Raw genomic sequence first — 24,306 nt, 5'->3', positions numbered from 1 at the left:
TACTGTTGTCAGGATTATAGTTACTTCATGTCGCTTTTTAAGTATTTCCAGATAAGTTAGAGAAATCATCACACTCCCTTCCTCCGGAAGCATTTATGATTTTTTTTTTTTCATTTCGAAACTCATAATGTATGGGTACAAAATTCAAAATTCACCAAAGGGTATTCAGTGGAATGTACTCCATTCTGGGCTCCATCATCATCTATTCCCCTTCCTAGAGTCAACTAGTATTAATAGTTTCTTATTTTTCTTTTCAGACGCGCGCATAAACACACACACACACACATATACTCATCATACACACGCATCTCAAATGTGTACATGTGGATAAACACACAGACACACACTTTCATAATGTTTCATAATTTTCTTTTCTATGTTATGTAATGTCTACTTTTTCAATATTTATAATTCAATGAATTTTTAAAGAAATGCGTGCTCCTATGACCACTACCCTTGTCCAGGAAGGAAGGATCTATTTTTTTTGTTTTTGTTGTTGTATTTTTCTGAAGTTAGAAGTGGGGAGACAGAGACAGACTCCCGCATGTGCCCGACCGGGGTCCACCCAGCATGCCCACCAAGGGGCGATACTCTGCCCATCTGGGCTGTTGTTTCCTGGCAACCGGAGCCATTCTAGCGCCTGAGGCAGAGGCCATGGAGCCATCCTCAGCGCCCGGGCCAACTTTGTTCCAATGGAGCCTTGGCTGCGGGAGGGGAAGAGAGAGACAGAGAGGAAGGAGAGAGGGAGGGGTGGAGAAGCAGATGGGTGCTTCTCCTGTGTGCCCTGGCCGGGAATCGAACCCGGGACTCCTGCACGCCAGGCCGACGCTCCACCACTGAAGCCAACTGGCCAGGGCCGGGAAGGATCTTCTCATTGCTTGAGACCCTCCCCTGATGAGAAACAATGCTCTAATTCCTATTGTCACTGATTAGTTTTGCCTGGCTCTTGACATGAATACAAGTGGGATCCGCCCCGTGTGCATCCGGCTTCTTTCTCCCACCAGAACGGTGTTGAGGTACACCCGTCTGACTCCCCACGTCAGTGGGGTTTACACTCTGTTTCTTTTAGTGGGGAGAAGTAACGTTTCATTGAACGGGCTTCTTATCACTTTTTAATCCATACTCCCTTTGATGGGCGTCTGGGTTGTGTCTAGTTTCGAACTACTTTGAATATGTGAACAGATCTCTGTGGATGTTTTTGACCATCAGATAGATTTTGCTTCACTTTATAAGAAAATTGCCCAAAGAGCCTTCAAAGGAGGTAGAAACATGTCACACTCACAGCACTTGATATATTATTGTATTTTCAGTTTCTCAGTGTCCTCACTGACGTTGGCAATTTTCATTCTTTTAAATCCTATCCACTGGAGTGGGTGTGAGGTGGTACTTTACTGTGACATCAGTTGAAGTCACTAAGAAGATGAACAATGTTTCATGAGGTTTCATTGCCAGTTATCATCTTAATTAGTAAAACTTCTGTTTAATTCCCCCCCCAAAAAAAACTTTAGTGATTATTTTTAAATAATTGTAGACAGATAAAGAAATTTGTAAAAATACTGCAGATGGTTTCTATACATTTCTTACCCTACGTTCCTAATGTTAATATCTTGTATAACCATGATTGTAGCATTCATCCGTACGTAGTAGATGAATTGAAATCTGAAAATGAACACTGATGGGACACTTCTAACTTGTCTGAAGACCATGTTTGATTTGGGCTGGTGGTCCCGTTCAAGTCTTTGTTTCTGTTTAGAATCCAAATCAAGGCCCTCACATTGCATTTATTCATCATGTTGCCTCTGTCCTTGTCCTCTCCACCCCCTCCCTCCCCAGTCTGACAGAGTTCCTCCATCTTTCCTTGTATTTCATAACTTTGAGGCATTGGAGGAATGCTAGACTGTTGTACAACAGCTGTCATTTTTTATTTGTCTTAGATTAATCCTCGAGATTAGATTGGGGGGGGTATGCAGCTTTGATGAACATAGCAGGAGGATCTGTCCCCTCCCCACTGTGAAAACTTTCTTGTAATCGTTACCTCCATGGAAGAGGGAGTTGTATCTGGAGAGAACTCACAGCTAAAATCACGCCAATCTGTACTCTTGGAGGTTATGCTGGGTCTATGGTTTGTTTGTTGTTTTTGTATTTTTCCAAAGTGAGAAGCTCGGGGGAGGCAGACAGACAGGCTCTCACATGCACCCGACCGGGATCCACCTGGCACACCCACCAGGGGGCGATGCTCTGCCCATCTGGGGCGTCGCTCTGTTGCAACCAGAGCCATTCTAGTGCCTGAGGCAGAGGCCATGGAGCCATCCTCAGCGCCCGGGCCAACTTTGCTCCAATGGAGCCCCGGCTGTGGGAGGGAAAGAGAGAGACAGAGAGGAAGAAGAGGGGGAGGGGTGGAGAAGCAGATGGGTGCTTCTCCTGTGTGCCCTGGGTGGGAATCGAACCCGGGACTCCTGCATGCCAGGCTGATGCTCTACTACTGAGCCAACCAGCCAGGGTGGGTCTATGTTTTTTAACCTCTCATAAAGGAAGAGGATAAATGTGATACTGTATGCACTCAGACCAACACAGTTCCTTCCTTGGGAGGGATGATTGCTTGGTGGTTTGATTCAGATTCTGTACCGAATGAGCAAGGAGAGGCAGACGTGAGTGGGATAATGCTATCCCAGTCTGTTGAGATCTCACCATATACACATCAGCCCCGCTTCGTTGGGGAAAACCACCAATGCTTAGAGATCAAGGCCTGGGACCTTGGGACTCCCATGGACCTCGTCTCAGAGAGGCTTACCTCTTACAGCATGGGGGTAGCAATCTCCCTTACCAAAAAAAAAAAAAAAATTGCAATCTTATTCCTATAGAATACTCTACCTCCATTTCCTCCCTGTTTTTACTCCCTAGTCTGGGGGATGAGCAATGTCTACCTCCATGACCACCTCCATCACGTTAAATGGTGATGATCCACCTCCGTGTGTCGTCCTCAGGAACTCAGCTAGAAACCTCCAGACATAACAAGAAGGAATGGGATTCAAGTCCCGAGCACCTTCTCTTAGGTTACCAAATAATCAGGGACACGCTGACCATGAGAGAAAACAAGGGAAAGTAATTCATCTCAAAAAATTCATGAAATTAGGCCCTGGCCGGTTGGCTCACTGGTAGAGCGTCGGCCTGGCGTGCGGGGGACCCGGGTTCGATTCCCGGCCAGGGCACATAGGAGAAGCGCCCATTTGCTTCTCCACCCCCCCTTCTTCCTCTCTGTCTCTCTCTTCCCCTCCCGCAGCCAAGGCTCCATTGGAGCAAAGATGGCCCGGGCGCTGGGGATGGCTCCTTGGCCTCTGCCCCAGGCGCTAGAGTGGCTCTGGTCGCGGCAGAGCGACGCCCCGGAAGGGCAGAGCATCGCCCCCTGGTGGGCAGAGCGTCGCCCCTGGTGGGCGTACTGGGTGGATCCCGGTTGGGCGCATGCGGGAGTCTGTCTGACTGTCTCTCCCCATTTCCAGCTTCAGAAAAATACAAAAAAAAAATACAAAAAAACAAACAAACCTGGTTTTGCTTCCTCTAGGACTGAGTTACTCTTTGTAGAGCAGAAACTAGTGAGTCAAAATAGAACCTGGGTGAAGTCAGATACGATACCAAAGGCAGACTTTAGTTTATCAAGGTAACAAGTTCCTGTCAAGAGGTAGCCAGGAGATTTGTCTCGCCAATCCAATACTGGTCTTCCAAGCTACCCAAGAACCTGTTTAAAGCCAACATACCCCTTATGAGATAGTCAAATCGTGTTGGGATGTCTCCCTGTTACTCATCAAGAATAGTCTAGTGTGGTTTCCAGCCACTGGTTGGCAAATGAGCAACCACCGTGATGTTGTATATGAAGATTATAGACCCGGCAGTTGAAAAACACTGGGTTAGTGTCAGCCAGTAAATTCTGTAGTGTCAGTATCATTAGCAGAAGTCATGGGTCAAACCATTTATGGGCAGTAGAAAGCCATTCCTGGGACACTGTTTCCTTCTAGATGCTTCTATTGGGTCCCTAGGATTTCTCAGGTTTAGGTCTCCAGGAATGATTGGAAGTGGGTTACGGCCCTTTGAGATGGAGAGGCATCCCCCCCCTCAAGTATCCACCCTGTGGGTGCTGACTTCTGTACCACTTTCAACCATACCTGATAGGATCCTTTCTGAGTTTGAAAGCCGTCTTTCTCGCCCAAGTTTTAGATCTGTTCTCCAGCATTTAATGGTTATTTAAGAGGTTGTCAAGGCAAAGCTGTTTGTACCTCTGGGCCAGCCGGTGGAAGTTTCCACAACTTCAGCTGCTATGGCTTTGCCCGTTGGGTCACGACAGATACTTTAGTAAGAGGGTCTCTGAGGATTCTAATGAAGTTGAGTCATAATGCCGAGGGCTGGCCCGCATTCCTTAGGTACATACACATTGTTCTGGGTGAAAGTTCTGTTATTGCTATCACAAATGAAGGCATTGTCTGCGTCTCCTGCTGTATTGTACCGGGATTGCTTACAGTAATGTAGGGCTGAGCAGCAAAAGCAATAGTCCAAGAGTCAGAGGGCATCCTGTGACGAACTAAAAAGGAAAAACTCAGTGGACCCCAGAGGGGGTTGAGTTCACTGTCATGCCCAAGCAAAGCCTTGGGACAGTTTGAGAGTCTCAGAACGATTGTAGCTTAAGATTTTTGTTTTATTCTATCTTTCCTGAAGAGTGGAACGTTACGAATGATAGGGTTGCTGGTAGGCTCCCTGGCACAGCTGTACCAAGGTCTTTATCAGTCTCAGTAAAATGGTTGTGCCAAGTATACTATAGGAACAGTTTGGGAACACAAAATCGTGTGCTATGTTGCTACTGGCAAAGCAGGAGATGAAGAAGGCTGCAATCCATCCCCCCCCCCCAATAAGCAAACAATTATAATACATATATGAAACCCATGCAGAAGATATTCATGAATCTGTTTGCAAGCATTCAAAGGAGAAGCTATAATGATTTCGGATGAAGCAGGCTTCAGAACAAGAAAGATTGTCAGGCAGGGAGAGCAGCATACAGAATAATAAAGGGCCCATTCTTCAAGGAGGCATAACAATCATCAACATATACAGTGGTACCTTGAGATACAAATTTAATTCGTTCTGTAACCGAGCTCGTAAGTCAGTCAACTCGTATATCAAACTGCCGATACCGGACCCGTGCGCCGACGCACCAACTAGCGGCAGCTTCCCGAATCACGACTCATATCTTGGAATTTCGCTCAGATCTCGAACAAAACTATGGACCAAGTCGCAGCTCGTATCTTAAAAAAATTTGTATGTTTGTAAGTATCTCAAGTTACCAGTGTATGTCCCTAACAACAGTGTCGAGATACATGAGGCAACAGTTAAAAAAGTAACAAGAGAAATAGACGAATCCACTACTACAGTCGAAGACTTCCAACAGCCCTTTGGCAGTAATTGATTGAGAGGGCAGAAAATACAGGGTGTTGGGTGATCTACCCAGCCCTAGTCTGTCTGATTGACACTCAGAGACTACTATATCCATGAAGAGGAGAACACACAGTCTTCTAAAACTCACATGAAACATTCACCAATATAGATCATTTTTATATAACACAACAAATTTAAATGGAAAAGGAATCATATAAAGTGAGTCTGCAGGCAACAATGGAATAAAACTAGAAATCAGTGAAGAAGGATATAGCAGAGAAATCCCCAAATATTTGGATTAAACAATCTACTTTTAAATAGCAGATATATCTAAGAAAAAGTCATTAGACAGATTAAAAATTATATTAAACTAAGTCCAATTAAAATACTACTTACAATTGGTGGGATGCAGCTAAGACATGGCTTACAAATTTTTGACATTAAATTCTAATAGAAAAGAAAAATGATCTAAAATTCATAAGCAAATATCTACCTTAGAAAAATAAAAGAATACTTTAAGCCTAGAGCAAATGGAAGAAAATAAAGATAATTAAAATAGAAGTAAAAAAAAAAGAAGCCAGTGAAATTAAAAATAGTAGAGAAAGAAAGCTAGTTTTTAAACATAATCAATAAAATAATCAAACCTCTAGGCAGACTAAGGAAAGAAATAAAGAGAGAAGACACAAATGCAGTATTAGAAATTAAATAAGATCCATCAGTTATGGTCCCATGGATATTAAAAGGATAATAACAGTATACTAAGAACAACTCTGTGCCCTCACATTGGGTAACTTAGAGGAAACGGACCAATTTCTCAAAAGCCAAACCACGAAACTCACACAAGAAGACGTACATATCCTAAATATCCCTAAATCTATTTTAAAAATTGAATTCATAATTAATAGCCTTCCAAAAAGAAAATGCCAAGCCCTGGTAGTTTTACTGGTGGTTTTTATCAAACATTTAAAGAAGAAATGTTACCAATTTTTCACCACTGCTTCCAGAAAATAGAGAGGGAACATTTGTTAATTTCTTCCATTAAAACATTACGATCCTAGTCTGACTAGGCAGTGGCGCAGTGGATAGAGCATTGGACTCGGATGCAGAAGACCCAGGTTCAAGAGCCAAAGATCGCCAGCTTGAGCGTGGGCTCATCTGGTTTGAGCAAGGCTCACCAGCTTGAACCCAAGGTCGCTGGCTTGAGCAAGGGGTCACTCAGTTTGCTGTAGTCCCCCCCTCCCGCCAGTCAAGGCACCTATGGGAAAACAATCAATGAACAACTAAGGTGCCGCAACAAAAAATTGATGCTTCTCATCTCTCTCCCTTCCTGTCTGTCCCTATCTGTCCCTCTGTCTGTCTCTGTCACAAAAAACAACAACAACAACAGCAACAAAAAAACACATTATCCTAACACTGTAACCAGATAAAGACATTCAAAGGAAGGAAGACTACATACCAATATCTGTCAGGAGCATTGACACAAACACCCCCAACAACAAAAAAATATTAGCAAGTTGAATCCAACAGTGTTCAGAAAGCAATTATACACCACAACCAAGTGGAGTTTATTCCAGGTGTACGAGACATTTTGAGCACTTGAAGAAAATCAATGGAATCTATCACATCAGAATGCTACAGAGAAGTCGTACAGTCACATCACTAAAGGCTGTCAAAATGTATTTGACGAAACCCATCACTCGTCTGTGACAAATGTCCTCAGTATATGAGGAATCCAGGGGAGTTTTCTTCATTTGATAAGGAACATCTAAAATATCTTAGAGCTAATATCATATGTACCATGGAGAGGCTTTGAGTTCATGGCACGAGAAAGGCGAGGAAGCCCTCTGGTATCACTCCCGTACAGCCTAACCCTGGAAATCTTAGCTGGCTCAGTAAGACAATGGAAGAAATGTAGAGGCATACAGGTTGAAAATGGGGAAACAAAAACTGTCTTTATCCAGAGATGTCATGGTTCTCTATGTAGGAAATCCCAAAGAATCTACAAAGCAAAACAAAAGAAAAACCACTGGGAGATAAATGCATATATCAAAAGGTTAAATGATGCAAAGTTTATAGGAAAAAAAAAGTCAGTTGCTTTTCTGTGTTACCAGTTATGAGCAATTTGAATTTGAAATAAAACTTTAAAAACCATGTACGTATATATATACACACATATATGATCTCCATGCAGAAAATACAAAAATGGTGATAGAAATTAATGAGGATTTACATAATGGACAGATTTAAATCATTCTGTGTTCATGATGGATTGGAATGCTCAATATTGTTAAGAAGTCAGCTCTTCCCAACGTGATCAATAAATTCAATGCAATCCCATTCAAAATCCCAGCAAGTTCTAAAGTTTATAGAGAGAGACAAGAGAACCGATACAATACTGAAGAACCAATTTGGAGGACTCACACAACCTTATTTCAAAACTTTTACTACAAATTGACAGGAATCAAGACAGTATTGGCAAATGAATAGACACATAGATCAATAGTTGGGGATCGAGTGCTCAGAAGTAGATACACATAAATATAGTTAATTGATCTTTAATTTTTTTATGGATTGCTTTTAGAGAGAGAAAGAGAAACGTCGATTTGTTGTTCCATTTATTTAGGCATTCATTGGTTGATTCTTATACATGTCCTGACTGGGGATCAAACCCACAACCTTGACTCATTGAGAACGATGCTCTAACCCAGTCGTTCCCAACCTTTTTTGGGCCATGGACCAGTTTAATGTCAGAAAATATTTTCACGGACCAGCCTTTAGGGTGGGACGGATAAATGTATCACGTGACCGAGACAAGCGTCAAGAGTGAGTCTTAGATGAATGTAACAGAGTGAATCTGGTCATTTTTTAAAAATAAAACATTGTTCAGACTTAAATATAAATAAAACGGAAATAATGTAAGTTATTTATTCTTTCTCTGCGGACCGGTACCAAATGGCCCACGGACCAGTACTGGTCCGTGGCCTGGGGGTTGGGGACCACTGCTCTAAACCACTGAACTACTACTTGGCTGGGGCAGTTAACTGATCTTTGACAAGAGCATAAAGGAAATTTAGTGCATAAAACATCTTTTCAGTAAATAATGCTGGAACAATAGGATGTCCATATGCAAAAAGGCGACCGAGACCTTATATGTGTTTATGACAGGTTGGAAGTCAATGATAAACTTACAACTGGAAATTAATTACAAAAAATAACTCAAGGTAGGCCATAGCACTTAATGCGAAATGCAAAACTATAAAGCTTCTAGAAGAAATCACAGGAGGAAAAATCTAGGTAACTTGGGTATGTATCAAGAAGTCTTAAAACTTAGCAATGAGAAAACAACCCACTTAAAAAGCGGGCAAAAGATCGGACCATCCACCTCAGTGCAGATATACAGATGACAAGTAACCATATGTAAAGATGCTCTGCATTCTCTGTCTTTAGGGCGATGCAAAATAAAAAGATATCATGACCCTGCTAGAGGAACGGCTACCCACCCACAGACCGACCATACTAATTGCTGGTGAAGATTCAAGCAACAAAAGTTGTGGATGTTGAGAAAGAAAAACGGTCCAAGAGGCAGCGTGGCCGTCTCTTACAGAGCTATAAAGTGTCTGACCATCCACCCAAATGAGTTCAAAACAGAGGTCCACACACATAAACCAGCCCATGAATATTTATAACAGCTTTAGTCCTAATTGCCAAAACCTGCCAGAAACTCAGAAACCCTTCTGTAAGTGAATTGATTAAAAAACAACAACACTGTGGTCCACCCACATGTACAAAAAAACACTGGTGAATCTGAAATGCGTGTCTTTCAGTGAAAGATGTCAACATGAAAAGGATACATACAGACAGTGTGTCCCCATTTAGATGACATTCTGGAAGGCACAAAACTACAGATGAAGTAAACACATCAATGGTTGGCAGTGGAGGGGGGGGTGTCAGGACCACATAGGTCAAGTGCAGGGAACTGTATCCTATTCTGTAGGATACAGTAATGATATGTACATGACACCATGCCTTTGTCAAAAGCCATTGAACTTTATGGCACAAAGAGGGAGCTTTAACATATACAGATTAAAAAAAAAAATCATTTGGAGGATCCTGGGGTGGAATACGGAATGTGGAAAAAAGAATCTACTGTGTTATACATGTCTGAAACAATCTCACTGATGGGATTGGAAAGGAAAAGTGATGACTTAAGTAGCCGAGGGGATTAGTGGGATGTGTGAGACGAAAAGCAAAGTGACTGCGATGTAGTACTACCTCCTCTTGACAAAGCGGTTTCCTGTGGGGGTGTGTTAACAACTCTGGAACTCTGTCTAGTATATCTGTACAAGAAAGATGGTGAACAGATGGTGTAAGTTTTCACCGTGGGAGTGGAAGGTTATAGATAAGCAAGGAGAGGTTAGAATGACTCATGTGGTAATGGATTAGAGTTGAAAACAATCAGTGTGAACTCATGTGGAACATATATGTTTATAGATACGTATATATACACAGTTATTGGACACATCCACATTTCCTGACTTGGCAGCTGAGAACGTCTAGAAACCATGACTTGGTTTTCCAATACCATGCTTCAGCAAAACAAACCAGGAGAGAGGAGGGGGGAAGAGAGAGAGAGAGAGAGAGAGAAACATTGATTTGTTGTGCTACTTATTCATGCATTCATTGGTTGATTCTTCTATGTGCCCTAACCAGGGATCGAACCCACAACCTTGGTGCATCAGGGCAATGCTCTAACCAACTGGACAGAGCTTGATCTGGGAGGATTTTATAGTGCATGTGCACACACACACACACACACACATAGATGAACGTATTCCACACTTATATAGGAGCCAACCCAAAGAGCTTCCAATGGACAAAGCTGGAACAGTTTGAACAAAATAAATAGCTTAGCATTGGGATTATAACCTAAAGTATATAAAATAAATATCCGTGAATCTACACAAATATAATAAATAAATAAATAAATAAATAAATAAATAAATAAATAAATAAATAAAGGGTGGGGTGGGGAATAGGCCAGTTCCTTGTGCGGAAGGATTTGAAATCATCTCTGTAGATATTTTGGCTTCGAGGAGAGGGGCAATGTAAATCCTCACTCAGGGGCAGGGTATGCACGGTGACTTCCAAAGAGCACAGTATTAAAAAGGCAGGTGGGGGAAAAAAGCCACGTCCTGGGGAAGAGCCTTGACCAAGGCTACTTCAGACAGGTCATGCAGGTTGATAGTGTGGGAGGAAACCTCTGTGAATTTCCTCCCCCAAACCCATCATCCCCATCTAAAAATGAGATGATGATAAGACAGCTCCCGCTTGATGGACATCTACACAATACAGGACCCACTGTCCTCAAAATGGGAGGACCGTCAAACCAAGAAAAATCTTAAAATGTGTCACTGTCCAGAAGATCCTAAGTAGACATGACAGTTGAAGAATAATGGGGTATCCTGGGTGGGATTATGGAACAGCGGTAGGATGCTAGGTAAAAAACAAGGGACATCTGAATAAAGTGTAGACTTTAAGCCTGACCTGTGGTGGCGCAGTGGATAAAGCGTCGACCTGGAAATGCTGAGGTCACCGGTTCGAAACCCTGGGCTTGCCTGGTCAAGGCACATATGGGAGTTGATGCTTTCCAGCTCCTCCCCACCTTCTCTCTCTGTCTCTCTGTCTCTCCCTCTCCTCTCTAAAAAAAAAAAATTAAAAAAAAAAAAGTGTAGACTTTAATTAATAATAATGGGTCAATATTGGTTAATTGTGTAACCAATACACCATACTAATGTAAGATGTTAAAAATATGTGCAATGGGGTGTAGGGCATTTGGGCTCTAGGCTGTCTTCACACTTTTTAGAAATCTAAAACTATTCTAAAACAAGTCTATTTTTTAAAGGAGTTTAAAATCATTCAATGCCACTCATGACAGTAACCTGAGAGAGAGGAAAACTCAGATGACCATCTCAAAAAGAAAGAAAAGCATTCAATAAAATACACAACCCGTTTCTCAAAAATCTCATGGGAACCAGTCACTTAACATTTTTTTTGAAAAATGAGATAAGTGGTATTTGCAGAAGAAGTCAGTTGCAAAATTATCGATACTGGAGATACTGAAAGCTTTTCTTCGTAGTTTGGGGGAAAAAAAACAGAACATTCCTGTCACCATTTCTAATCAACACTAAACTGGATGTCCTGACGCAATAATTCATGGAAAGGGAATAAACAGGGTCTAAGGATTAGAAGTGAAAAGGTATACATTTTATTATTTACAAACAACAAAATAATGTCTATATACATGTGTGTGTCTGTGTGTGTGTGTGTGTGTGTGTTGGTATATTTTATAGCTATCTACCTATGTATCCTGAAATAATATGAGCAAAGTTACTGAATTAATAAGCAAATAAGTACAATGAAATGCATTTCTGTATGAAATAACAAGTGAAACATGAAAATCTAGAAATTTAACATTTTTTCAGGAACTACAGAAGTAGCAACCGCATAGGAAAAGATCACCAACATGATTGAATGGAGGTAAATAATACCTTAGAAATGAGGGAATGTAACATTGAAATAGGCAGATTCAGTTACCTATAGATGTTAATTCTGCCCCCCCAATTCATTTTAAAGATTTAATGCACTAGCATCCCAAATATTAATCCCATGGGTGTTTTTTTTTTGGGGGGGGGGTTGTGGGGTTTTGGGTTTTTTATGAAATTTTCAATCTGATTTCAAGAAATCTATAGGAGATGCAAAGAGGAGCCAAGGTCGTCTTGATGACCAACGTGAATTAATAATTTACGTGACATGAATTACGTAACAAAATTCAAGGCCTTGTAAGGTTACAGCAGGTAGACTGAACTGACAGAAGGCTGAAAACTATGCCCAATGGGGTAAAACTAGAGACTCTGTGTGAATAGACGTGATTTCTCAGTTTATAATTAAGCTCCCACTGTTTTATGATGTGAAAAGGTAGTTCGATGGTTGGTTGGTGCTAGGGATGGTGGACATCACTGTAAGCAAAGTTTTTTTTTTTTTTTTTCTTTCTGAAGCTGGAAACGGGGAGAGACAGTCAGACAGACTCCCGCATGCGCTCGACCGGGATCCACCCGGCACGCCCACCAGGGGCACTGCTCTGCCCACCAGGGGGCGATGCTCTGCCCCTCCGGGGCGTCGCTCTGCCGTGACCAGAGCCACTCTAGCGCCTGGGGCAGAGGCCAAGGAGCCATCCCCAGCGCCCGGGCCATCTTTGCTCCAATGGAGCCTCGGCTGCAGGAGAGGAAGAGAGAGACAGAGAGGAAGGAGGGGGGGGAGGGGTGGAGAAGCAGATGGGCGCTTCTCCTATGTGCCCTGGCGGGGAATCGAACCCGGGTCCCCGCACGCCAGGCTGACGCTCTACCGCTGAGCCAACCGGCCAGGGCCTAAGCAAAGTTTTTGAGTCCTTTTAAAACCACACAGAGAAATCATGTCTAGGTGTGATGTAGACGGATATGAAATGGGCAAAACAACATTCTTCTGGGGGACAGACAACACAGGAGTGTTGGAATGGTTTTGTTTTTTTTTGGGGGGGGGGAAGAAAAACAGATAAAATCCCAATAGCGCTAAACCCTAAAGGAGGACATTGATGAGCCATTGCATCCAAATTAAAACTTTGGTTTGCCGAAACACATATTCATTCCTGTGAAAGATCATTACACAGGAAAACAAAGTAAGCATTTACATTTAAAAAACTGGGAAGATATTTAAACACATAATATCACAAAGGAGGGCATACCTAGATAATAAAACATATGAAAAGGTTATTAACCATGAGGGGAAAGCTCATTCAAGCAGTAAACACTTAGCAGAACATATTTTAAAAAATTTAAAGTCTACCTATATATGTGTGTGTTTAGAATACCCTCAGTGCCCGCTAACTTACTCCCAGGGACACAGTTAACCAAAACTCATGCATGTATACCCTAACGTTACATATATGTGACTGCTTAAGACGGGCACCCTTTCTCATAGCAAACAACCTGAAGACAAAGTGCCCATCCAGAGTTGAAGGGATAAGGAAACCTTGGTTGGTTGAAGCGTCATCCCGAGGTACCAAGGTTGTGGGTTCGATCCCCAGTCAGGGCATATTACAGGAAATCAACAAATGAATGCATAGATAAGTGGAACAAGTTGATGTCTTTCTCTCTCTCCTCCATCTTCTCTCTCACTAAAATCAATAAATTAAACATTTATATTTTTAATGGAGAGGCTGCTCTAGTCAGAGAGAGCCTCCGTGGGGAGTTGCCTTCAGTACGTGATCCTACCCTGGGAATATGAAATGATCCCAATATGGCAAGTGATTGAGTGTATAAGCTTCACCCTTGCAGAAGAGTTCTTGGAAAAAGATGAATGACAGACTCCGTACAGAGTGACCACATTTATTTTTTTGGAGTTGGGCTAATAAGCACAAGGTTTCTCTATCAAATTCAGGGGCGGGGTGGGGGAGTGGCACAGGGCTGGGTAATCAATACATTAATAGTGTAGAGTAAGAAGCTAAGGAGCTAAGCTAAAAAATTCTTTAGCCCAGGAATGAATCATCCTTTTTCAGAATTTAGTTGAAAAAAGGAATTTTCAGTAATGGCAAGTATGAAACACAGGTTGAATGAGAATGACTTAAAAAGGAGATTAATCTGGAAGGGTTCCCCCCTCACTGGTTTCAGAGAGACATCCTGTTGACCCTTAAATACAGAGAGGGTCAGGTCCTTGACCACCGTTGTAGTGGGAAATCTGCATAGAACTCCCATGGGTCCTTTGCATCAATGGATTCCCAACTTTGAAGTTGGCCCTTAAAAAACTTGACTATGAACTACACAGTCCAGTTGAAAAAAAACAACAAACAGCAGCATATAAGTGGACCCCTGCAGTTCAAACCCATGTTGTTGAAGTGTCAACTGTAATTCCAAGTGAACTTTTGGACTAATCAAAACTAGTCTCTATGATATTTAAGTTGGTTTTTCTTTTGGTAAGAAATATGGGATATTATTATGGCTAATTCTTCTTCATGAAGATATGATCCTTATGATAAAGAGGTTATTTTATACCCAAACTTGGCCTTAAATTGATAAATCTTGTGATTCATTGGTATTGTTTCTATGGTGCATAACTGGTTAGATCTAATTTCATAGACAGAAAAACTCATTTCTGATAGAGTACTTTGAGTTTGCTAAGGTGTTGTGATAATTGGGTATCATAAATGAATTACTTATAGTGGAAGGACCTTAGCAGTTCACACCAGAAGCTTAACATTCAGGTATATAGGCTTTGCCCCTATGTAGACTGAATTAAAATCCTAAACAGTCTGATACCTCATATCTAGCTCTTATTATTTTAAGGGGGAAATATAGACTATGACTGTCGCCATGTCTTTCTGCTCTGGCTTTCTGGAAGATACAGCCAAGGGGTAGTTAATGATAAGATTTTGTTTCTGTAGACAACAAGTTCTCAAGGCCCAAGTGTCTTATTTGCTTTGACTTGATTGCTTGGCGAGTCCCTGATGTGTATATGGAAGAATCCGGCCTTTTCGGAATGAGAGACAAACTTCACACATCTGAGTGAAGTGCAATGCATTTCGCTTTCTCTGTCCGACTTATTTCACTGAGCGTAATGCGCTCTAGGACCATCCCTGCCCTTTGCAAAGGGTAAAAAAAAGTTCATGCATTTTTAAAGGCTGAGTAGTATTCCATTGTATTTATGTGCCACATCTTTATCCCCTCGTATATTGATGGGCCCCTGCCTCCTTCCCTAGCTTGGCAATGGGATAATTGCCAATGATGCTTATTTAAGCATTTAAATAATGCTTAAATGAACACGAGGGGTTCATCTATCTTTTTCGGTTTCCGTGTTGCGCGTTTCCCTGGCATTCTGCTAGCTCCGTTTCCCTAAAGGCAATCCAGCATCTTGAACGCTCAGCCACGCCCCTCTCCGGGCGGGGCATCCCTATTGGTGGAGCAGCGCCTGGGCGGGGCCGGTCTATCAAGGTCCTACTAGCTCCGCCCTTTCCTGGGCGGGGCCAGCCTTGCGCATCTGCGCACGCGCCGCGGCGCTCGGGCAGTTGTGCCGTGCGGAGCGGTAACTCCGGGCGTGTTCCCCGGGGCGGGCTGCTCCCGTCGTGTCTGCGACGCCGCACTCGTCGGGACCGACGGCCGGGCAGGTGCGTGCCGCTGCTCCGCGGTGTGTTGGGGCGGTGGAGGCCCCCGCGTGCGCTGCCGGGCGGGAGCGCTGCTGAGCAGCTGTGCGCGGCACGTGTGGCGGTGGCGGCGGAGGCGTCAGGCCTCCAGGTGTGGGGCGCTCCCGGTGCGCGCCCCCGGGCGTCCGCTCCCGGCTGTCCGTCTGCGGGCTCCCGCTCCCGGCTGTCCGTCTGCGGGCTCCCGCTCCCGGCTGTCCGCTGCGGGGTCCCGCTCCCGGCTGTCCGTCTGCGGGCTCCCGCTCCCGGCTGTCCGTCTGCGGGCTCCCGCTCCCGGCTGTCCGTCTGCGGGCTCCCGCTCCCGGCTGTCCGTCTGCGGGCTCCCGCTCCCGGCTGTCCGTCTGCGGGCTCCCGCTCCCGGCTGTCCGTCTGCGGGCTCCCGCTCCCGGCTGTCCGTCTGCGGGCTCCCGCTCCCGGCTGTCCGTCTGCGGGGTCCCGCTCCCGGCTGTCCGTCTGCGGGCTCCCGCTCCCGCAGGGGACCCGGGTGGCGCGCCCGCCTGCTCGCTCTGCAGGTGCAGGGGTGAGGTCGGCAATGGCGTGCACCTGGGCCCCCGGCCCACCTGGTTCCCGTTTAAAGGGGCGGAGAGAGAAACACAGATGGGTTGTTCCACTTACTTGTGCATTCATTGGTTGATGCTTTTTTGTGTGTGACTGGTTATTCCACTTATTTATGTATTCATTGGTTGATTTTTTGTGTGTGTGTGACTGGTTATTCCTCTTATTTATACATTTATTGGTTGATTTTTTTTTGTGTGTGTGACAGACAGAGAGGAACAGATAGGGACAGACAGACAAGAAAAGAAATGAGATGCGTCAGTTCTTCGTTGGGGCACCTTAGTTAGTTGTTCATTAATTGTTTTCTCACATGTGCCTTGAAGGGGGTGGGGGCGATGGGTACAGCAGAGCAAGTGACCCCTTGCTCAAGCCAGTGACCAGCCCGGTGAAATCGGGGTTTTGAACCTGGGTCCTTCGCGCCCCAGTCCGACACTCTAACCGCGGCGCTGCGCCACTGCCTGGTCGGGCCATCGGTTGCAGCTTCTCTGTGCCCTGACCGGGGATCGAACCCACAACCTCAGCGTGGTGGAACAATGCTCTGACCAAGGAGCTATCCAGCCGGAGCGTCGTCTGCTTTTTCATTGGGTTGCTTCGTTTTCTGGTTATTGAGTTGTCTTGGTCTTCGATACATTTTGGACGTTAACCCTTGTAGTAATTATCACTGGGGAATAGCTTCCCCCACTCAGTAGGTTTTCTTCCGTTTGGTTGATGGTTTCCCTGGCTGTGCAACTTTCTAGTCCAGCGGGTCGTGACCCCGGAAATTTTCGATGGCTTTAGGCGACCCCTGTGTTTTGGTCGTTCGACTCCCGCCGGGGTCGCAACCCGCTGGACTAGAGCAAATGTATTGTATAATAAATATGTATTTTCCGATGGTTTTAGGCGACCCCTGTGCTCTGGTCGTTCGACCCCTCGTCGGGGTTGCGACCCACAGGTTGAGAACCGCTGCTCTAGTCCCATTTGTTTGCCTTGCTTGAGATATGTGAGGGGGGAAAAAAATTGCTAAAAAGAAATGTCAGGCCCTGGCCGGTTGGCTCAGTGGTAGAGCGTCGGCCTGGTGTGCAGGAGTCCTGGGTTCGATTCCCGGCCAGGGCACACAGGAGAAGCGCCCATCTGCTTCTCCACCCCCCCCCTCCTTCCTCTCTGTCTCTCTCTTCCCCTCCCGCAGCCGAGGCTCCATTGGAGCAAAGATGGCCCGGGCGCTGGGGATGGCTCCTTGGCCTCTGCCCCAGGCGCTGGAGTGGCTCTGGTCGTGGCAGAGCGTCGCCCCTGGTGGGCGTGCCGGGTGGATCCCGGTCGAGCGCATGCGGGAGTCTGTCTGACTGTCTCTCCCCGTTTCCAGCTTCAGAAAAATACAAAAAAAAAAAAAAAAAGAAATGTCAGATTTTACCGCTTATGTTCTCTTTTAGGAATGTTACTGTTTTAGGTCTTACATGAGTTTATTCTTGCATATGGTGTTAAGAAGGTGGTCTCATTTCATGTGTTTTTGTTTCGTTTTGTTTTTTTGTGTGCATATGTCTGTCCAATTTTCCTAACATCTCATTGTATGTTTTGGCTTTCTTTGTCAAATATTAACTGACCAAATAGGTATGGGTTTGTTTCTGGGCTATTTAATTCCGCTGATCTCTGTGTCGTGGGAATGGCAGTACCTGCTGTTCTGATCACTACGGCCTTGTAGTGTATACAATCTATATATTATAGATTGATACCAGGTGGCATGAATCCTCCAGCTTTGTTCTTTTATTATTATTATTATTATTATTATTATTTTAAGATTGCTGTTGCTATTTGGATTCATTTGTATTTCTATATAAATTTTTGGATTATTTATTGTAGTTCTGTGGAAAAACACCACTGATATTTTGATAGGGATTACACTGCATTTTTAGATTGCTTTGGGAAAGTTCACATGTGATGCTATCTAAGTCCAGGAGTTTTTTTTTTGTTGGGAGTTTTATTATTATTATTATTATTATTATTATTACTGCTTTGATTTTATTGGATGAAATCGGTCTGTTTAGATTTTCTAATTTCCCTTGACTCAGTTTTGGGAGCTTGTATGTTTCTAGGAATTTGTCAGTTTCTTCTGATTGTCCGATTTGTTGGCAAATAATTGTAGTATTTTTTAAAATATTCCTTTATATTTCTTTGGTGTCAGTAGTTATGTCTCCTCTTTTGTTCCTGATTTTATTTGGGTCTTCTCTCTCAATGAGTCTGGTTAAAGGTTTATCAATCTTCTTTATCTTTTCAAAGAACCAACTCTGTTTCATTGATTTTTTGTATTTTTATGATTCTATTTTATTTACTTCTGCTCTGATTGTGTGTGTGTGTGTGTGGCAGAGACAGAGAGAGTCAGAGAGAGGGACATATAGGGACAGACAGACAGGAAGGGAGAGAGATGAGAAACATCAATTCTTCGTTGCGGTTCCTTAGTTGTTCATTGATTGATTTCTCATGTTTCTTGAGGGGGGGGTTTACAGCAGAGCCAGTGACCCCTTGCTCAAGCCAGTGACCTTGGGCTCAAGCTGGTGAGCCTTGCTCAAACCAGATAAGCTCGCGCTCAAGCTGGTGACCTCGGGGTCTCGAACCTGGGTCCTCCCCATCCCAGTCCAGTGCTCTATCCACTGGGCCACCGCCTGGTCAGGCTGCTCTGATCTTAATTATTTCCTTCCTTCTGTCTTCGGGCAAGTTTTCAGATGCATGCAGAGATAGTAGATTGAGTGAGTGAGAACTCATGCTGTCTTAAAGACAGGTGATGAACAGAAGCCATGCACCAAAAGATTGAGCTGAGGCCCTCAGAGTGGTAGGTTTGTGGCACCATGTTAAAAGTCCCTTTTCCCTCTATAGTAATGGGTTCTTGAAGCAAGAAATTTCATGAGAAAGTCCAAAGAGGCTCCATAAGATGACCTATCAAATGAGCATATCATGCCTTTATCTTACACTTTCTCCTTGCTCCATATTACCCCACAAAAGACCATGTTCAAGATCAGAGTAGGAATATCAAAAGATGCTTGTAAAGAAGGAGGATCATGCCTTGAAATTCAGGGATAGAAATGCACCCATGATCAGTTCCCATGAGCCTTACATGGCAAAAACAGTTGAACTTTGGGATAAGTGAGTATCAGGTTCTAGAAAATGAGGATTCAACATTTCCATTGGCAGAATAGTGGGTTTTTTTAAATGCCCATGGTTTTTCATGGATGGATGGCTCACCGGTGATTCATTTGAATCACCGAAATCCGGCCAATCGAGTCTCACTGGTCGTGTTTCCTTTCCAGTTGTAGTAGCCTCAGACAATGCCAGGTAGAAATCCACTCTTAAATACCTGGTGATAGACGTGATGCTGAGAATATTTGAAATGTACTGTTGAATTTTTACCTTGACTTCAATTTGCACAAAAAGGAGGGATCCAGTTGTCTATCCTGGTGGAGAAACACTTGCGTTTCTCCCCAGAATGTGGTCGTGTAGGAACGAGAATGCTGAACTGAAAAGACATGGCTGGTGTGCAGGCCCCATCTTGAAAGATTCCATGGTGGATGGAATTATTCAAAGACCTATAGCTTTAATGTCAGGCAGGAGTAGTGTGGATCTCCTCCCTTGTCAGAACAATGGCCTTGTACGTGTAGTGAAAAGACATGAACTGTTTTTTCCTGCATACGGTGAAACAATTAATGGTCAACCTTGTATTAGTCCGATTGTTCTTTAATTCATCCCTCCCTCCCTCCCTCTCTCCCTCTCTCCCTCTCTCCCTCCCTCCCTCCCTCCCTCCCTTTCTCCCTTTCTCCCTTTCTCCCTTCCTTCCTTCCTTCCTTCCTTCCACCTTTTCTTCCTCCCTCCCTCCCTTCCCTTCCTTCCTTCCCTTCCTTCCTTCTCTCCTTCCTTCTCCCTTCCTCCCTTCTTTCCTCCCTCCAACCAACCTTCCTCCATCCAATCTTCCTCCCTCCATCCAATCTTCATCCTTCCTTCCTTCTTTCCTTCCCTCCTTCCATTCTACTTTGTCTTTCCTTTTGTTTTTTTTTTCATTCTATTTTTTTTATTTACACATTCATATATATTTTAGAATGATCATTACCACAAAAAGGACCAACATGAATGAGCATCATTCAAAAGAGTGATGGCAAAAAACAAAACAAAAAACAAAACAACAGTGACGGCTTATGAAATTTAGACAACTGTCTTACTCCTTATTCTCCAGGTCATATTTTTTAAAAAAAGGATTTTCCTTGAGACTAGAGCTTCGCAGGCTCTCTGTGTCAGGCCTCTTCCAGCGGTGGAGACATGCCGTTCACAAGGCCACCTTGTCCTCAGTTCCGGGAATCGTGCCTGGTGAGCATGCGAATGTGCAGTTGTCAGATATCTGCCTACGAATTGCTGCCATTGGGTCGATGATGATGATATTGTCTTGAAGAGAGATGATGACATAAAAATCAAGCTTTGCAGGATTACGCCGAGGCCCAGTGTAGTGACAACATTGTGGCACCACCTTGGGGAGTGTTATTTCCCTCAGAGCAATGGGGCTGTGTGGTTGAGGCAGGCAGTTTCTTGAGGGAGGTCAGTGAGTCTCTACCCGACCCCTTGAGAGAGGTCAGTGAGTCTCTACCCGACCCCTTGAGGGAGGTCAGTGAGCCTCTACCCGACCCCTTGAGGGAGGTCAGTGAGCCTCTACCCGACCCCTTGAGGGAGGTCAGTGAGCCTCTACCCGACCCCTTGAGGGAGGTCAGTGAGCCTCTACCCGACCCCCTGCATGTGGACGTGGTCGACTTGTGTTCAGAGGCTGTGACAGGGCCCCATAGTTCGTCCCTCACAGACGACCATGCCCAGGTGGTGGTGGTTGCCTTTATGTTTCAGGTGAGTGGATGTTTTAAGTCTTGGGTAGAGACCAGGACAGAATGAGTGTGAGCAGGAGGCTCTGTTTGTCTCAGACGAGAAAGGTGTAGATGCCGTCTCTTAAACCTCAGTATCTACACAGGATGTACTCTTTGTGCATGTCAGTTTGGGCAGGGGTACCTGTAACCAAAGATTTTCCTCCCTTTCTGAAGGGAGTCAGACTGAAGAAGGCTTAACTTCTTTTTCAATCAGTCCTGAAGAACTCTCCGATCATTTGTGGGCAACCTATGGCCAGTTACTCCCACAGACTTAATGCATGGTCAGTGTTGGAAATGTAAAGGTGTTTGTGTACAAAAGGACATGCCCTTGGTGGTTTGCGATTGAATTTCACCAGGGATTCCTTCCCGTGGGCCTACGTTGCAAAACACTGTAGAGCTTTGGGAGAAGTGAAGGTGATCTTTTAAAGTGTTATGGGCATACCATGTCCATGGACAGAATTATGGGCACTAGACACTCTAGTTTTTTTTGATTGGCGTTTTGAGATCTTTGCCTCGAGTGAACTCCGGATGCTCATGTCCCCAAATAAATGCTAGTTCTCGGCTTAAGGTTGTCATCAAGGATGTCAGATAATGTTTAGTTTTGGAATTCGGGAAATGAGCAACATTGAGGGCCTCCTGGTATCTGTGTGTCCTGGAGTAATTCACGTGTAAGTTCATGTTGTCATGCATCCTTTTGTCATGAGTCATAGGTCTGGACTTGTGAGACTCTGAGATGTATCGTTTTTCATGTCAGGGGCTTGTTGTATGTGTTCTGTTCACCATTCATGTGGAAATCCTATAAATTTGTCTGTGTGTGTAGGTGTGAATGTTTCTGTCTTTTGGGGATGTATAAGTCCCCGCCTTTATTCACTCATTTGTTCATTCTATGAGTTACAGATTTATTCATATTTGGGTTGATCATTACCTCAGAAAGAAGCAGCATGAGCTTCCCTCCCAGTGGTGACGGAACAGGTCCTTCAGATGGCTCTTTTCCTCCTCCTCCTCCTTCAGGTCGTGTCCCCAAGAATGACTATGGTTTGACCTCAAGTTTCCCAGGCTCTCTGTGTCAGAACTCTTCCAGCAGTGGAGCCATGCAGGTCACAAGGCCACCTTGTCCTCAGTCCCAGGAATCGTGCCTGGTGAGCATACGCATGTGCCGCTGTCAGATATCTGCCTGTGAATTGCTGCCGTTGGGTCGATGATGATGATATTGTCTTGAAGAGAGATGATGACATAAAAATCAGCTTTGCAGGATTACGCTGAGGCCCAGTGTAGGTGACAATGTTGTGGCACCATGTTGGGGAGTCTTATTTTCCTTTAGACCAGTGGTGGTCAACCTGGTCCCTACCGTCCACTAGTGGTAGTCAGCCTGGTCCCTACCGCCCACTAGGGGGCGCTCCAGCTTTCATGGTGGGCGGTAGCGGAGCAACCAAAGTATAAATAAAAAGATAGATTTAACTATAGTAAGTTGTTTTATAAAGATTTATTCTGCCAAACTTAGCGACATAAAGTACTTGTTAAGTAATTATTATTATATGTTTTAACTTACTGTAACTCTGCTTTATAAATTTTATAAAGTAAAGTGACTTTCCTACCTTATAAACCACCATGACTAGGGAACCAGTGGGCGGTTAGAAAACTTTACTACTAACAGAGATACAGAAGTGGGCGGTAGGTATAAAAAGGTTGACCACCCCTGCTCTAGAGCAGTGGGATTGTGTTGTTGATCAGGCAGTTTTCTGAGGGACTCCCACGTGCCTCTCCCTGATTCCTTGCACGAGAACACGTCTGGCTCGTGTTCAGAGGTTTTGATGGTGCCCCATCGTTCTTCTCTCCCAGACGACCAGACCCGAAGCCGAGGTTTCAGAGTCTTTTTTTCTCTCTTTCTTTGTCTGCAGTGAGACCTTGTGGAAAGGTGGTGGCAGTTGCTTCAATGTATCAGGTGAGTCCCTGTTTTAAGTCTTGGGTTGATACAGAAACAGAATGAGTATAAGCAGGAGGCTCTCCCTTAGGCAATAAAGATGTTGGTATCTTGTGTTAAACCTCTGTATTGATACAGGGTATATATATATATATTTGCGTGTCAATTTAGGAACGGATCCCTTTAAAACCGAACATTTCCTAATTTTTAAAAAGGAATCAGAATGGAAGGTGCCTAATTGGGGTTTTGTTGTTGTTGTTGTTCTTTTTATGGAATTGGAAAGAACTCTCATGTGATATGGAAATTTTAAGGCCAGTTACTCCTGTAGACTTAACACAAGGTAAAATGTCATAGTCAGTGTTGGAAATGTCAAGATGTTTATGTTCAAAAGGACATGCCCTGTTGGTTAGTGATTGACCTGCAGCACTGATTTATTACCATGAGCCTACATTGCGAATCAATGTAGAGCTTTGAGATATGGGAGTATGAGCTTTTTGAAAACATTATGGGCATACCATGTCCACTGGCTGAATTGTACTCATTTGACTCTAGTTCTTTTTGATGGGCATTTTAAGATCTTTTTGCTTGAGCGTACTCCGGATGCCCTTGTCCCCAAATAAGGGTTAGCTCTCAACTTGCAGTTATCCTGCAGCAGTGGTGGTCAGCCTGGTCCCTACCGCCCCCTAGTGGTGGTCAGCCTGGTCCCTACTGCCCACTAGTGGTGGTCAGCCTGGTCCCTACCGCCCCCTAGTGGTGGTCAACCTGGTCCCTACCGCCCCCTAGTGGTGGTCAACCTGGTCCCTACCACCCACTAGGGGGCATTCCAGCTTTCATGGTGGGCAGTAGCAGAGCAACCAAAGTATAAATAAAAAGATAGATTTAACTATAGCAAGTTGTTTTATAAAGATTTATTCTGCCAAACTTAGCGAAAATTTGACATAAAGTACTTGGTAAGTTATTATTATTATATGCTTTAACTTACTATAACTCTGCTTTATAAATTTTATAAAGTAAAGTGACTTCCCTACTTTATAATTCACCATGACTGTGGACCCGGTGGGCGGTTAGACAGTTTTACTACTAACAGAGATACAGAAGTGGGTGGTAGGTGTAAAAAGGTTGACTCCCCCTGGCGTACAGGATGTCAGACAATATTTAGTTTTGAATGTACTGTGCTCAGCAGGGTCCTGAGACTATTTTTAAAAGATTGTTGTATCTTGACTTTCCCTTCTGATTGAGGCAGAAGTGTGGGGTGTAGTTTTATGTCCTGCAGAGGCTTTATTGACATTGGTCTTGGGGTTGGCGGTGAAGTAGGAAAGGGAATC

General features: G+C 44.1%; 1 non-coding gene and 1 pseudogene across 1 annotated transcript; both read left to right on the top strand.

Moving 5' to 3' along the window:
* The first annotated feature begins 20,574 nt into the window (after window positions 1-20,574).
* LOC136385139 (small nucleolar RNA SNORD115) lies at window positions 20,575-20,651 on the top strand. The gene has a single exon (XR_010747748.1). It is a non-coding gene; the product is annotated as a small nucleolar RNA SNORD115 (small nucleolar RNA).
* Window positions 20,652-22,252: 1,601 nt separating this feature from the next.
* On the top strand, window positions 22,253-22,328 carry LOC136385142 (small nucleolar RNA SNORD115; annotated as a pseudogene).
* The last annotated feature ends 1,978 nt before the right edge of the window (window positions 22,329-24,306 follow it).

Source organism: Saccopteryx leptura, chromosome 13 (genome assembly GCF_036850995.1).
Source record: "Saccopteryx leptura isolate mSacLep1 chromosome 13, mSacLep1_pri_phased_curated, whole genome shotgun sequence".
Taxonomy (NCBI): Eukaryota; Metazoa; Chordata; class Mammalia; order Chiroptera; family Emballonuridae; genus Saccopteryx; species Saccopteryx leptura.
This window is presented reverse-complemented; position numbering and strand designations above follow the sequence as displayed.